The following is a 15,654-nucleotide window of genomic DNA, read 5'->3' on the forward strand; positions in this document are numbered from 1 at the left end:
AAACATTGAACATTCCATTCAACCATGTGGGACAAAGTAGGAATGCTGAAGGATTAAATTTCAGGATAAGGCATGAGAAAATTCCATAAAATTATGAGAAGATGAGAAGAAACAGATAGTTTGTAATTTTCTGGAAAAAAAATGAAAGAAGGATGTTTTTCCATATATAAAAGTAGAAGGAAAAATTGCAGAATTTCTAAAATATATTGCTGTATGCCTCAAATTTTGTAGTCCCACTTAATTTTTTGATTTTCTCCAATTTTCTCTTCATTATTTTGTTTCCATATTTTTTTAGTTGTTGATGGATCTTTATTTTATTTTTATTTATTTATATGCAGTGCTGAGAATCAAATCCAGTATCTCAAACACATGTTAGGCAGGCACTCTGCCACTTAGCCACAGCTCCAGCCCGTGTTCCCACGTTTTTTATTAGTGCATTATAGCTGTATATGTAGTGGAATTTATTATTACATATTTGTACATGTACACATTATAACAATATCATTTGTCACTATCACTCCCAGCACTTTCCTCTCCCTCCCTTTCTTCTACCCTGATGGTCCACTTTAAGGCTTGACAATAGTTTTTGCAAAAGTTGATTGAATGAATTATACTGAGGGCATTGTTTATAGTTGAAGGCTACCTGGACATAAGCCCTATAATATTTGAGAGTATTATCAAATATTTCAGTACCAATGATCCCAGGCATAAAATAATAGATGTAGTTTTAAAGGCTTTCTCGAAACTATGTTAAATATTTAGGTCAAAGGTATTTTGAAATATCAAGTACATTATTTTATTTTTGACCAAAAGCATAAAAGAGTAGAGCTTTGCTTAAGAATTTGTTACAGGTGCAGCCAAGTGCTACCACCTGGATTCCCAGTGACTCAGGAGGCTGAGGCAGGAGAATCGTAAGTTCTAGGTCAGCCTGGACAACTTAGCAAGACCCTGTCTTAAAATAAAAATAAAATGGACTGGGGATGTAACTCAGTGGTAGAGTGCTCCTGGGTTCAATCCCCAGTATTGAAAAAAAAAACCCTCAAAATTATGAAATGATAAGATTAGAAATAAGTTTTCTGGGTGTTTATTTGTTTGTAATATCATCTTGGTAGTAGATTATTTGACGCTTGAGTTGCAAGGTGCCTAACCTTTAGAACAGGAATTCTGTCAATGCCTACTTCATTTTTATTTCATGGGCTCTTTCCTTATTTTCTTTCATTAATTCTTTTACTTGCATTGATTCTGTTACTCAAAATGAAGAGAATGGTCTGGGATGTGCTTTAGTTTTCAAGTTTGCCCATTTATTTTCTGTCAGTCATTAATCATAGTGCAGTCCTGGGTTAGAAGCCTAGATACACGCACTGTGAAGGAAAATGCAGAGAGGCGGGCAGAGAAGGAAGACAGGTAGAGTCAGGCTCCAGGGCCACTGCAGTTACACTAAACTAAGGCAGTAAAATTAATATGCCATGCTCAGTCCATACTGTAGCACCGACACCCACCACAGAGCCATTAAAGCACAGACGGATGAGTGATCATCCTGAGAGACAGGGCACAGCTGCAGTTCACCTACCTCTTGCCTCTTCTGACATGCAATTGTGACTCTCTCATCCCTGTAGGAAAACCAGAGGGGACACCCATTGGAGGTACAGTCAGCATGGTTATTAGCATTGAGGTGAGTCATGTCGGACAGGTCCCAGGAAGTGGGCCTGAGGTCAGAGAGACTAAGCTCAAAAGCAGAGAAGAAAGTAGTATTGAACCATGAACCGTGCACCCATCTTGACCTCCCAGTGGCCAACCCATAGCACGGCACATCAACCACTGCAATGTTGGACATTTGCAAAATAATCTTGGTCTAAGTGTCTTGGGCATTTTAAAGAAATAGCATTGCTATTATAGTTCTGCTTTTATATAAGTGGAAATGGTGGATTTCGACAACATTAAAGCAACAGGATGAAGCTTCTGGTACTGGATGAGGTGCTGGTTGGCCAGAGTATGACAACCAGTGACAAATGTGTATAAATGCAATGCCATCAGGCAAGATGGATCTGGAGGTGATATTACAGCATGTCTTCCCCACATCTCATTGTCTCTTTTCCCTTCCCAACAACCCCAAATGCCCATACCTCTCTAAACCCACTTTTAGGAATGTTCTAGAACCACTTTAGTTTGTTTCAGTTATTACCTCTTATGTTTCAAGCCTTTTCTTTCTTCATGAAAGATGAGCTTTGTCTTCAGTAATGGAATTTCAAAGTCAAAACAGGCCAAGGAAGAACTTATTTTTGGAAGTTGAAGGTCCTTTTCGGTACAGTTTTGCTTCATCTAGAAGCAGGGGTGATCCTTTTTTTAAAAATTTATTTGAATTTGTTATCCATGACAGCAGAATGCAATTCAATTCATATTACACATATATATCACAATTTTTCATGTCTCTGGCTGTACACAACGTAGAGTCATACCATTTGTGTTTTCATACACTTAGGGTAATGATGTTCATCTCATTCCACTGCCTTTCCTACCCCTATGCCCCCTCCCTTTTCCTCCCTCCCCTTTGCCCTGTCTAGTATGCCTATTTATCCCATGCTCCTCCACCATCTCCACTATGAATCAGCTTCCTTATATCAGAGAAAACATTTGGCATTTGTTTTTTGGGATTGGCTAACTTCACTTAGTGTTATATTCTTCAACTCTATCCATTTACCTACAAATGCCATGATTTTATTCTCTTTTTATGCTGAGTAATATTCCATGTGTATATATACCACATTTTCTTTATCCATTCATCTACTGAAAGTTATTTCCTCAGTTTAGCTATTGTGAATTGTGTTGCTATAAACATTGATGTGGCTGAGTCCCTGTAGTATGCCATTTTTAAGTCCTTTGGGAATAGACAGAGGAGTGGGATAGCTGGGTCAAAGGTGGTTCCATTCCCAGTTTTCTAAGGAATGTCCATACTGCTTTCCATATTAGCTGCACCAATTTGCATCCTACTAGCAGTGTATAAATGTGCCTTTTCCCCCACATCCTCGCCAACACTTATTGTTGTTTGTATTCTTTTTTTAAAAAATAATTTTTAGTTGTCAATGGACCTTTATTTATTTATATGCAGTGCTAAGAATCAAACCCAGTACCTCACATGCTAGGCAAGCGCTCTACCACTGATTCACAACCTCAGCCCCATGTTGTTTGTATTCTTAATAGCTGCCATTTTGACTGGAATGAGATGAAATCTTAGAGTAGTTTTGATTTGTATTTCTTTAATTGCTAGAGATATTGAACATTTTTTCATATATTTGTTGATTGATTGGATATAATCTTCTGTTCAGTTCCTTGGCCCATTTATTGATTGGGTTATTTCTTTTGTTGGTGTTAAGATTTTTGAGTTCTTTATATATCCTAGAGATTAGTGCTCCATCTGATGTGCGTGTGGTAAAAATTTGCTCACAGGGCTGATTTTTGTACATATTTCTTCAAATAAGGCTCAGAGGGTCAGTGGGAGTTCACTGGTTAACTCTGAGATGACCACACAGTTAAAGGAATCTTTTTCTGGCTGCAGATGCACCTTAGTGGTGGAGACCTGCCTGGCATGCTTGAGGCCCTGGGTTCCATCACCAGAACTGAAACAAAAACAAAATGACCATTCCCTGATGGCTGAGAATGCTTCTGGATCACTTTGGAAACATCCAAAGAATGATAGAGTTGGTGCTTCTGAAAACTTTTCAGGTTTTTCACTCTCCATGTTTTCTTTCTTTGGGGTTGGTGGGGATGGAACCCAGGATCTCCATAGGTAAGTACTCTACCACTGAGCTACACCCCCAGCCCTTTTTATTTTTGTTTTTGAGATGGGGTCTTGTTGAATTGCCCAGAGTAGCCTTGAACTTGTGTTCCTCCTGTCCTAGCCTCCTGAGTCACTGGGATTACAGATATATGCTACCATTCCCAGTTCACTGTCCATTTTATTTATTTGTTACTTGGAAGGGTGTCCATTCAATTTATATATATATATATATATATATATATATATATGTATTTTTTTTTTTTTGGTAGCGGGGATTGAACCCAGGGGTACTCGACCACTGAGCAATATTCCCAGCCCTATTTTGTATTTTTATTTAGAGACAGGGTCTCACTGAGTTGCTTAGCACCTTGCTTTTGCTAAGGCTGGTTTTGAACTTTCTATCCTCCTGCCTCAGCCTCCTGAGGCACTGGGATTACAGGTGTATACCACTGTGCCCAGTCCCATTCAATTTTTATATATGGCAATAACATATAGGTCATCAAATTAATAGCACAGTTTGTCTCCATCACCTCCACTCCAAGTATTGGGAGAGACTTAATTAAAGAAAAAAGTAGCCTGGTGGGTGGTGTACGCCTGTAATCCCAGTGGCTTAGAAGCCTGAGGCAGGAGGATTGAGAGTTCAAAGGCAGCCTCAGCAATTTAGTATGGTGCTAAGCAACTCAGTGAGACCCTGTCTCTAAATAAAAATACAAAATAGGGCTGGGAATATTGCTCAGTGGTCGAGTACCCCTGGGTTCAATCCCCAGTACTCCCATCTCAAAGTAGCAAATTTGGAAAATAGAGTGTACCAAACTTCTGGAATATCTAAGAAAGGTTTTTATTTTTTATTATTATTTTTTTTAATATTTATTTTGTTTTTTAGTTATCGGCCGACACAACATCTTTGTTTTGCATGTGGTGCTGAGGATCGAACCCGGGCCGCACGCATGCCAGGCGAGCGCGCTACCGCTTGAGCCACATCCTTGAGCCACACCATATTCCTTTAGATGCAATCACAAAAGAAGTGTTTGGTTGAATATAGTGATAGTCCCTGCTTTCATGCTGGCCGTCTCCAAATCAGATGTGAGTTCACTAGGTTTGTTCCAAGGATTTATCAGTTTCCGTATGATTTATTCTTGTCAACAAGGGCAGAAGCATTGAAATTTTGTATCAGAATTGTATCCTCTAGAATTTAAAATAAACCACTCAGGTTGGCACATGAGCATAATTCAAAAAATCACTAGTGAGAATAAGACAAGACTCCAGTGCCTCAGACGTCTGTGTCAGTGTGAGCTGGGTGTCAATATATGGTGTCGTGTTGCAAAAATCAAAGGCCTTGACTTGGACTTAAGGTTTGGATATTTTAATGACCCATCCAGATCCATTGTCATAATTCTTGGCCTATTCCACGACATTTTCTCCTCCATTTGCTTGGTATGCTCTTGCCTTAGGCCTTGTTATTCCAGGAAATATCTCCCCCAGCCACAACTCGTTCCTCCAACCTCCTGCATCTATCAACCCCTTCATGGTGGTTCTTCTGTCTATTCCTGGCAGGTGTCCTCCCCCTCGCTTCCCTCTGCTTGCTCAGAGTCCTCCACTGGAAACTCATCAGGGCTAGATGTGGTCCTCAAGAATATCTACTTAGAAAGGCAAGCAGCTCTCATCTCATTGAGATGTCCTTCCCTAACACCTCCTTCTTCTTCTAGTCTGTTGGCCAGCTGTTTCAGAGCCCTTTGCTTTATAGCTGCATTACTATAGGGAGGAGAGAGGGAAAAAAAAGAGGAAGAGGAAGAAGGAGAAAAAGAGGGAGAGGGAGAAGGAGAAGGAGAAGAAGATGAAGGAGGAGGAGGAGGAGGAGGGAGGAGGAGGAGAGGAGAGGAGCTGGAGGACTTTTCATACCTCTACCCACCTCTGCTCAGAGGTGACCTATATCACTTCACCTGTGTTCTGAGGGCCAATAGAACTGCAAGGGAGGCAGGAAAATATAGAGGCCTGCAGAGATACTGCTGAACTTTAAGTTTCTTTGACATCAGATTTGCAGGATTGTTTTGAGAATCAAATAGGATAACACTTGTAAAATGTTTAGCTCAGTGCTTAGTTGTTTGCTCTATAATTATTAAATTGCTTTCTCTTTCAGTTCAATGAGAGTTTTTTCCTCATTCTAAGGTGATGAATTAGCATTCCACTTTACATATTTCTTTTCTTTTGTAAACCAGGGAAGCTAGGCAAGTACTCTTTCATTGAGTTATATTCCCAGTCCTTTTTGTTTTGAGTCTCACAAAGTTTCCTAGGCTGGCCTGGAACTTACGATCCTCCTTCCTCACCTTCAGAGTGGCTGGGATTACAGGCCTGCACCACCAGAGTACTGGTAAAGTCACATTTCTGGATCTGCATAAACAGAACAAAGCCTAGAAATACTACTATGGCGTCACATCCAGGAGCACTTCAGTCAGCTCCTCAGTGAAGCTGCTTAGTCACATGAGTGCCTTTCTTGGAACTGCACCAGATTCTACAGTGTATTTTTTCCTTCAGATCTCAGCTGGGCTCTCAGCATGAGGAGCCAGGGGTGGAGAAGCTCTTTATCCATATAGATGACTGGGGTCAGCCCAAGTCATCTCCAGTGAGCTCCTTTGCTCTCCCACAGCAGTTCCTCACCTCCTGTAGGACTCTGCCATGGTGCTTCCTACGGGGGCAGCCTGGAGCCTTGTCTTCAGATCCTGTGCTCACTGCCTTGCTGCCTACTGTCCTCCAGCTCACCCTGAGCCTGCCCCAAATGTGTCACCCTTCTACTCATCCCACTCCTTTGCAGGATCAAGTCCCTTTGCTTTCTAGATCAGGGCATGTCTGCCCCCAGGAGACACATGCCTTGTTTTTATTCAGAGGTGAGAAATAAAAGCTGTTATCTTATTTTAGTACAAACATAAGTATATCAGGGAACAGAATGGAAAATCCTCTTGAATTTTGAATCTGGAGGTACAAGAACATTTTTTTTTTCTATAAAGGGGTGGAAGCTTGCCTTGTTTGGTTTCATTTGCCATTTTGGATCCACTGGGGAAAGAATTCACCCACCCATCTGGTTAACATGGACTTCCTCTACCAGCATGCCATCCTCTGATGGGCCATCCCAAGGCCCTCTGGCTGATGGAAACTCCTCTTTTTAGTTTTAACAGTTGCGTGTGGACCTTGCTTCTATTTTCACTTAGTTATTTAACAAACACAGGCATATTTTAATTCTCACAACCACCATAGGAGAGAGGCCCTCATGTGTGTTGTGTGTGTGTGAGTTTGTATGTGTGTGTGTGTATGTGTGTGTGTCTGAGAAACACTGGAGCCCAGAAATTAAATAACTTCCGTAAAGTCATGTAACCAGTAGCGGCCATAAGCCAGCTTTTGAACTCAGGTATCTGACTGAGAGGTCTATGTTCTCAGCCACTATATGTCATGAAGCCTCCTGCTGAATTTAATTGTTGGTTAACTTCTCTCTTTTCTCTAGATCCCAAGGGCCTTCAGGACAGGGTTTTATTTGTTTCTGTCTCCTCTGAGCTGAGAATGCGTCCCGGAAAGAATAAAGCAGAGTTGGGCAACTTCCCTGTAGAGAGGGTAGAGGTGGGGGGAGATGCGTGCCTGGCCCATGTGACTTCACGACCCACGGCATTCTTTACATACATGGCTGGTGGCTTCTGAATGTTGGAGAAATTTTAAGCTTCTTTTATTCTGTGGTTTGTGGGATAAGTTTTGACTTTTTGTATAAAATATCTGTAGATAATATCCTAGAATATTTAAGCATTTTCTTTGAATGTCTGAATGGGAATTCTAGGATTCTAATTTCCCTCTGTACCCTGTGGATTTTGATTTTAGGAAAGATGGTTTAGTTGTGTCTACTCAAAGTTTGCAAAAATTTGGGAACCTTTGTGCCTTGATGAGATTTTACTCTGAATGACCTGTCCTTGGGTTCTGTTTTCAGGGTCAGATTCTACCTAGGAACTGCCACTGAGGCATTGGATGCTGGTACCTGCCATATTAGCAGTTTCCCTTGTAATCATTCCTGAGCCATATCTCAAGGAGTTGATTGGATCATAGTTTTATATTCCTTGTGAGCAGAATCATTTTGAAAATACACTTGTCCCAAGTGATGACTATTTAGGACTAAATCTATCGAGTGCTAGCTGCATGTAGGAATAATTACCAGAGCTTTAAAAAAATCAAAACCATATTTTTCTTAGAAAACATCTTTTTTTGTAAACATCAAGCTGGGAATTTTTCTTGTGTTTATAGTCAAAAGGAGGGCTTAGCATGACAGCAGATCGTGGTAATTTCATGTTATCCTTGTTTTTTCTGCCCTTGCTTTATTACACCCACACCCACACACATGCACACACACACACACACACACACTTGTTTATTTTTATTTGGAATATTTTAAGAAAACATTGTCTCCTGCTGGCAGTGCCCAGGTCAGCATTCATTGACTCACTAAGGTGACAAGCATGCTGTGTAAATTTACCATGACCTAACTTGCCTCTGATTTTCATAACTGGAAATAGTTACATGATCTTTGTATGATCACATAGTTAGAATTATGTCATAAGTACTCTCTCTCCCGGGGCCTCCTGTCTTCCCCTACCTCCAACTTTGGAAGCAAACTATCTGTACTTTTGTAGTTAAAGAGTACCTTGAGGAGAGAAATATTTCTGTTTCCTCCTGAGGGCAATCTAGCATATTCTGCCAACACACCAAGAGGTGTGAATTAGTCTACAGAGGCCAAAAGGATCATATGGTTGAATTTAGGGCCTGAAGCAGTTACTTTGGATTTAAATGACTTTGCCACTAATTGTTTATGACACATTTAAGGGCTATGGGCTGGAAAGATTATAAAGAAGAGGAATTTGGGGAAGTGTGCTTGAATTACATGTTCAGTATTACTTGTGCTAGGTAGATAGAGTATGAAAAACATAGTGACTAGCACAATGGAAGATCAGTGCTCCACATATTCACAATTAGAATATGTGTGTGTATGTGCATGCATGTACATATATATGTATGCTTTTATTTCTATATGACCTTTCTTATCCCAGGAAAAGGCTTAAGATTATTTGCCAGAATATACATGCTATGAAGAGTAACGTCTGATGAAACAGAAAGTGAAAGCAGCAGACCCTGAAAGAGGCAGGGGTGTAGGTGAAGCTGGGTGATGTCATTACATGCAGCTAGCGTAGTAAGCACAGGCCATTTGCTCATGGTGGCTGCAGAGCTGCTCTGACTTCCTGGCTCCTAATGTCTGGAGATACAGGCCCCACTGACTTAGAAGCGGCAAAGCTGTTCGTGATATTAGGGAGAGGGACTTCTCACATTTATGAGAGGAGAAATCAGAAGGACACCAAATTGGTGACTGGATCTGAAGGTCATGAAGTTAACCCTGTGCCGGTGACAGCAGCCTTCTCTTCATTATCATTGTTAGCAGTTTTTCTGTCTTTTGTCCTCTTTCTTAATTTTTTCCCCTCTCACTTCCTCTTTAATGTCTTTTTCTTCTTCCTCATCTGCCTCCCCCGCCCTCTCTCTCTCTCTCTCTCTCTCTCTCTCTGTTTTGCAGTACTGGGGATCAAACCGTGGGCCTCGTACATGCCAGGTAAGCACTCTACCACTGCACTACAGCCCAGCCCTTTCTATTTTGATTTTGAGACAGGGTTTCGATGATTTAACCAGGGAAGCCTCCAACTTGTGATCGCCCTGCCTCAGCTTCCCTAGTTGTTGGGATTACAGGTGTGCACCACTGCACCCAGCAACACCTATCTCCTACTTCTCTTCCTCGTCTACCTTTTCCATCTTTAACTGACCTGCATATTTTATGTTAAAATGGAAAGGAAAGGCAGGACATAGCCATTAGAATTGAGTTTGGATTTTGAACCCAAGTGAAAAACTTTAATCTATGATAGTATTGACTTTAACCAGGACTCCAGCCAAGGTGGACTCTTTCTGGGAAGGCCTCCACGTGCTCTGCTGTTCCGTCTTTCTAGATCTCTATCTGTGTCTATGCCATGTCTATATCTGGCCTTCCTCAAAGCACACGTGAAAATTGAATATTGAAGCTATTTTTAAGGTACGTCTAGTTGCGACACTTAAGCAAGTCTTTGAAGGTGTATTTCTCACATATCACATGTGTTCTTTAGTTCTGATCTTTCTCCCACAACATAGCATGCTGTCACTGGAGTTAAGTCCTGTAAACTTCTGGGTCAGGATGAGGATCTGCAATGTTGGCATGCCTCAGTAGGTTCTGTTTTTGTCTTAGTGGTATTACTTTTTTTTTTATTGGTTGTTCAAAACATTACAAAGCTCTTGACATATCATATTTCATACATTTGATTCAAGTGGGTTATGAACTCCCATTTTTACCCCATATACAGATTGCAGAATCACATCGGTTACACATCCACGTTTTTACATATTGCCATACTAGTGACTGTTGTATTCTGCTATCTTTCCTATCCTCTACTATCCCCCCTCCCCTCCCCTCCCATCAGTGATATTACTTTTATGAAACCTTTATTTTTTATAATATCAACCATTCCATTTTTCTTATTTTCTACTCTGTTTTTAAAATAGCTCTTTTGGTAACACTACCTGCATAGACAGGGCTGTGCTGGTGGCAAGAGGAGGAGGCCTCAGGCAACTCACCCTATCATGACTCAAAATATTTACCTGGGCCAGGGATGGTGGCCATGCCTGCAACCATAGTGACTTGGGTGGCCGAGGCAGGAGAATGGCAAATTCAAGGCCAACCTCAGCAACTCAGTGAGATGTTTTCTCAAAATAAAAAGGCCTTGGGATGTAATTCAGTGGTAGAGTGCCCTGGTTTCAATCATCAGTACCCCAAAACACACAAAAACCCCCTCCAAAAGAATTTTTGCCTGGAGGCTAGAGAAAGAATTCAGAATATGGCCTAAAACAGAGTCTTAATGTATAATGCATATAAAGAAAGATTATACATAAGTTGAATTCAGGAAACTAGAGGACCATGTGTATAATGTGAGTAGAGTAGAAAAAAGATGGCCTTAAAGTAAAATCCAAAAAGAAATGGCTGAGTTATAATAAGCAGAGTAGACTTTTATTGTTTGGCCTATGTGTAGCTAATAATTGACTTTTGTTTGAGAGTAGGATGGGGTTCAATGGCATGTGATCTGAGACAGTAAAAGTGAGACACATTACCAAGGCACTACCATCTTAATGTGTCTTTCCAGAAGCCTCACTGGAGTTGACAGGAAGATGTAACATTTGGGAACAAGAATTAGGAGGCCGATCGGGATGGGTCATGCTCAGCCTAGGCAGCTCTGTCACATGGCTATGCGTCCTGAGCATGGTGGGGTACAGGGCTGACTGAGGGCAGTCTGCACCATGAGCTCCATGTGTACCTTGCTTAATATAGAGAGCATATAAACAAAAAGTGGGAACACTCCAAGCTGAATAATGATACTGATTTTATTTTTAGTACCTTTAAAAGTTGGATCAGTAATAAACTTCCAGAAAAGTTGCAAGTACAGGGCAGGACAGAAAACTTTATTTCCCTATTGGTATGAGAGTAAGTTGCTGACCCGATGCCTTTAGCTGCAAATACTCTCTGAATATGTTTGAGTATTTCTATACAAGCATGCTTTCCTACGTTACCAAAGTAGCACCACTGGAATCAGGAAACTTGACGCTGGTACATTGCTGACTTCTGATCCCCAGGCCCCGTTTAAGTTTTGCCAATCTTCCCACTTATATGCTTTATAGCAAAAGGATTTGGCTCAGAATCACACAGCGTTTAGTTGTCATTTTCATTTTCTTCAATCTGGAGGGAATTCCATCTTCCATTGATTTTCATGACCTGATTTGTTACAGGCCAGTCTTTTGCAAAATGCCCTTTAATTTGAGGTTGTCTGATGTTTCTTCATGCTTACATTCAGGTCATGCATCTATGATATGTGTGATGGTTGATTTTAGGTATGTACTTGACTAGGTTAAGGAAGACCTAGAGAGACGGTCAAGCATTGTGATCATACACCAGAGTGACACTTTGATCAGTAATGTCCCATAAAATGATAAGAGAGCTGGAAATTCATGCCTCCTGGTGACATAGCAGCTGCTGTAACACTGTCGGGAAGAGCATCACTTGTGTGTTGGAGGTGATGCTGGTATCAGCCACATGGATAACATATTCAGTTCTGAATAGTTTATACGTGGTAATAAACAACTATATTTGCTCATTATGCACTTACCACACTTTACTTTTTAGTGGTTATTTTAGACAAACTCCTTCTATTGTTAGGCATATACCTCAGTCATAGAGTGAGTACCCCTGGGCTCAATCCCCAGTATTCCCTCCCCACCAAAATTTTTCTATAAAAGAGTATGCCATCTTATACCAGCAGCAGCCTCATATATATCACATTTTGGCTTTCTTTATTGCATCAAGGCCACATGGAGGCTAGGGATGTAGTTCAGAGGTGTAGTACTTGCCTAGCATGACAAATCCCTGGGTTAAGTTCCCAGCTCAACAACAACAACAAAAGTTGGCATGGAGTGATTGATGTACACTACCCAGGTCTCATGGAATACACTCTGATGTTTGCCCAATGATGAAGTCAACTAATGACACGTGTTCAGAATGTATCCCAGTTATTGAGCAAAGCACAGCTATTTCTGGGTGCATCTGTGAGGATGCTTCTACAGGAGATCTATCTATCTATCTATCTATTTATCTATCTATCTATCTATCTATCTATCTATCTATCTATCTAGTCATCCATCCATCCTATTGGTTCTTTCTCTGAGGAGAAGCCTAATATGGAAAGAACACTGTAACCTTCTTTGAACATCTTTGCCTCTTATGGTGGTGCAGATTCAGATTTCCCCATAGCTGGTACAGCTTACTTCGACCATCTATCTGATTCAGGTGATGCCTGCCAGTCTTCCATTAAAGGTTTCTTTTACTCCTTCTGTGCTTTGAAATGGTTTCTTACAAAATTTCAATTTATTCACCTATTTAAGTTTGTTTAGACTCAATGTTTCCTATTTTATGAAGTAAGTTGATTTATAATCATTATTTTTCTTTCTTTCTTTCTGAAGTAGGTCTTGCTATGTTGCCCAGGGGGGTCTTGAAGTCCTTGGCTCAAATGATCCTGCTTCTTCAGCCTCCTGAGTAGCTGGGACTACAGGGGCATGCCACTGCACCTCACTTATAATTACTATTTTAATTTTAATTCTTAAATGATCCTCGATCTGGCTAGCGGCATTCTCTTCAGACTGGCTTCAATGTGATTTTGACATCTCGGCATCACTCTCTGAGCACCCCTTTGCTTTCTGACAAGAAGATGTTATGGGCTCATCTTAACACTTCCCCATATAAGCTCTGGAATCATCCATTTTCTAAGAAAGCTAGGTTACTCTTAATAGAGAATCATAACAGCAATCCAAGACCTGGGTATTAGATATGTTCACTGCTGTGGGAGTTTGTCTGCTCCCAGGTGCTATCTGTGGAGAGCTGGGTGCACATGCACACAATCCTATCTCTCTCTTTTTTCTCTTTCTCATGGTTTTATTTGTGTTGCCTGTGTAAAGACACTTTTGGACCTGTATGATTTTCTGTGTCTCTGAACCCATATAAACTGAGAATCATGAGTTCGCACTGATACTTCCAAATCCAGGCTGATATGAGGGTTCATCGTAGTTTTCTTCCTTTCTGTATTTGTACCTTCTTTCTCTGACAAAGAAGAAACTGACTCTTTTTTTTTAAGAGAGAGAGAGAGAGAGAGAGAGAGAGAGAGAGAGAGAGAGAGAGAAAGAGAATTTTAATATTTATTTTTTAGTTTTCGGCGGACACAACATCTTTGTTTGTATGTGGTGCTGAGGATCAAACCCGGGCCGCACACATGCCAGGCGAGCGCACTACCGCTTGAGCCACATCCCCAGCCCCAAGAAACTGACTCTTAATGCACTTAATAGACTGTTCCACCAGCTCCCTGTTTGTCGCTTATCTTTGCTGCCACACACATACCCTGTTCTCACTTGGGTTGGGATGCCCTGGGCCTCATTGACCCTATGCGGGGACCCTTTTTTCCATGTATTGTGAGGCAACCAGTGCCTTGCCAGGGTAATTTTTCTAGCACAGGAGGAGATAAACCACCTGAGAAAATAGAGTCTGAAATGATTAATGGAGAAACAAAAGACAGAGTTAAAAAATATATTTTAAAAGCAGAGCACCTGATAGGTCCAGGTCAAACAGGAGCTGGAGCTGAATAATTAGAAAATGGCTCCCATGGTTTTATTTAAAGGGGTACATCAAGGGCAGTGGTAAGGTTTCAGGGTGGAGTCTTGCTTCATGGTGGCTTGCAAGCAACAGTTGATTGGCATCTTGGCAGGCTGCACCCACCTCTGAGATGCTGCATGTGCAGAAGGTCACCCCATCTCTGGTGCTGTGGGAATTTGACAGACCTGAATAGGACTCACGTGTCTGGGAGGTCTTACCAGCAGGATCGCCACTGGAAGTTCCCAAATACCAGATTTTCCCATTCAATGGGCTTCCATGCCCATTTGGTCCACACATAGTCCACGGGTGGCTCTCGACAACTATTCCTGGTGTTCACTTTGCTGCCACACACAGACCCTGTTCTCACTTGGGTTGGGATGCCCTGTGCCTCATTGCCTGGGAAGCCTCTGTGTCTGGACGCCTTCCTCACCCTCTCTGAACTCCTGGCAGCCTACAGAAGGCCCCCTTTTGTATACCCACTTCTCACCCAGGTCAGGCTATGTCACCGCTGTGGGACAGCCACCTGGGGAGTCAGTCTCTTGCCCTGTTTGAGCTCTGCTACCCTGATTTGGGCCACCAGCTCCTTTAGCTCAGGGGCCCTCTTACTCCACTCCAGTTCGTGGCTCCAGGACTGCACTGTTCTGAAGAGAAGGAAAGGACAGGAAAAGGGAAGGAGAAAAAGGAAAAGAAAGGAAGGTCTGTTTCAAATCCTAAAATTTGAAAGAAGTAACAACAGAGAGTACACTATATATTTATTTTCCACTCTAATGAGAAATGAGACTTTCTCTACGTCTTCTAAAAAGATTAAAATATTATACATGTTTTTAAACTTTACATTTATTTCCTTCTTAGGGGACCAATGTAATATTGGATAATTAGACTCAGATTCCTTATTTATATTCTTATTTGGGGCCAGAAGGAAAGTTTCTTTTAATATATAATTTTTCATTTTTTAATATGCCTAGGATTGGAAAATATTGGGAATTAACAATTATTGGTGAAGAGACGAGGTTGTAAAGCTATTATAGCTTAACATAAAGGTCAGCACTGCTCCCTTTAATCACTTCATGCAATTTTGCCCAAAAGGCATTTATCTTTGTCTTTATCCAACAGATTTCACCGTGAGCTCTATTAATTTAACCAGATGAAGTCACATGGCTATTTCTGACTCCCTTTTGTTGTCCTATGGAGGTGGTTACTACCAAGTGATCAGAGATTGAGTTTGAAAAATGCTTTTAATTATTATTAATTAAATAGCCACAGAGTTAATAAAAGTGTCCTAGGATATTACACTGGAAATTAACTGCATATAATATATCTACTTTCAAGAAATTTTGCCCTGGGGGAGATCATAGAGGAGGAGTGATCCTTTCCACTTAGGTAAAAAAGACACTTAATAAATACTCATTAAATTAAATATGTTCCTAATATTTGGGAGCCAGAGTGGCTCAGAGGAGCTAAATAAACATTTTGCCTATGTGTATTCTTTTTTTTTAAATATTTTTTTTTAGTTGTAGTTGGACACAATACCTTTATTTTATTTATTTATTTTTATGTGGTGCTGAGGATCAAACCCAGCGCCTTGAATATGCTAGTC

This window comes from Marmota marmota, unplaced genomic scaffold, assembly GCF_001458135.2.
Source record: "Marmota marmota marmota unplaced genomic scaffold, marMar, whole genome shotgun sequence".
Lineage (NCBI taxonomy): Eukaryota > Metazoa > Chordata > Mammalia > Rodentia > Sciuridae > Marmota > Marmota marmota.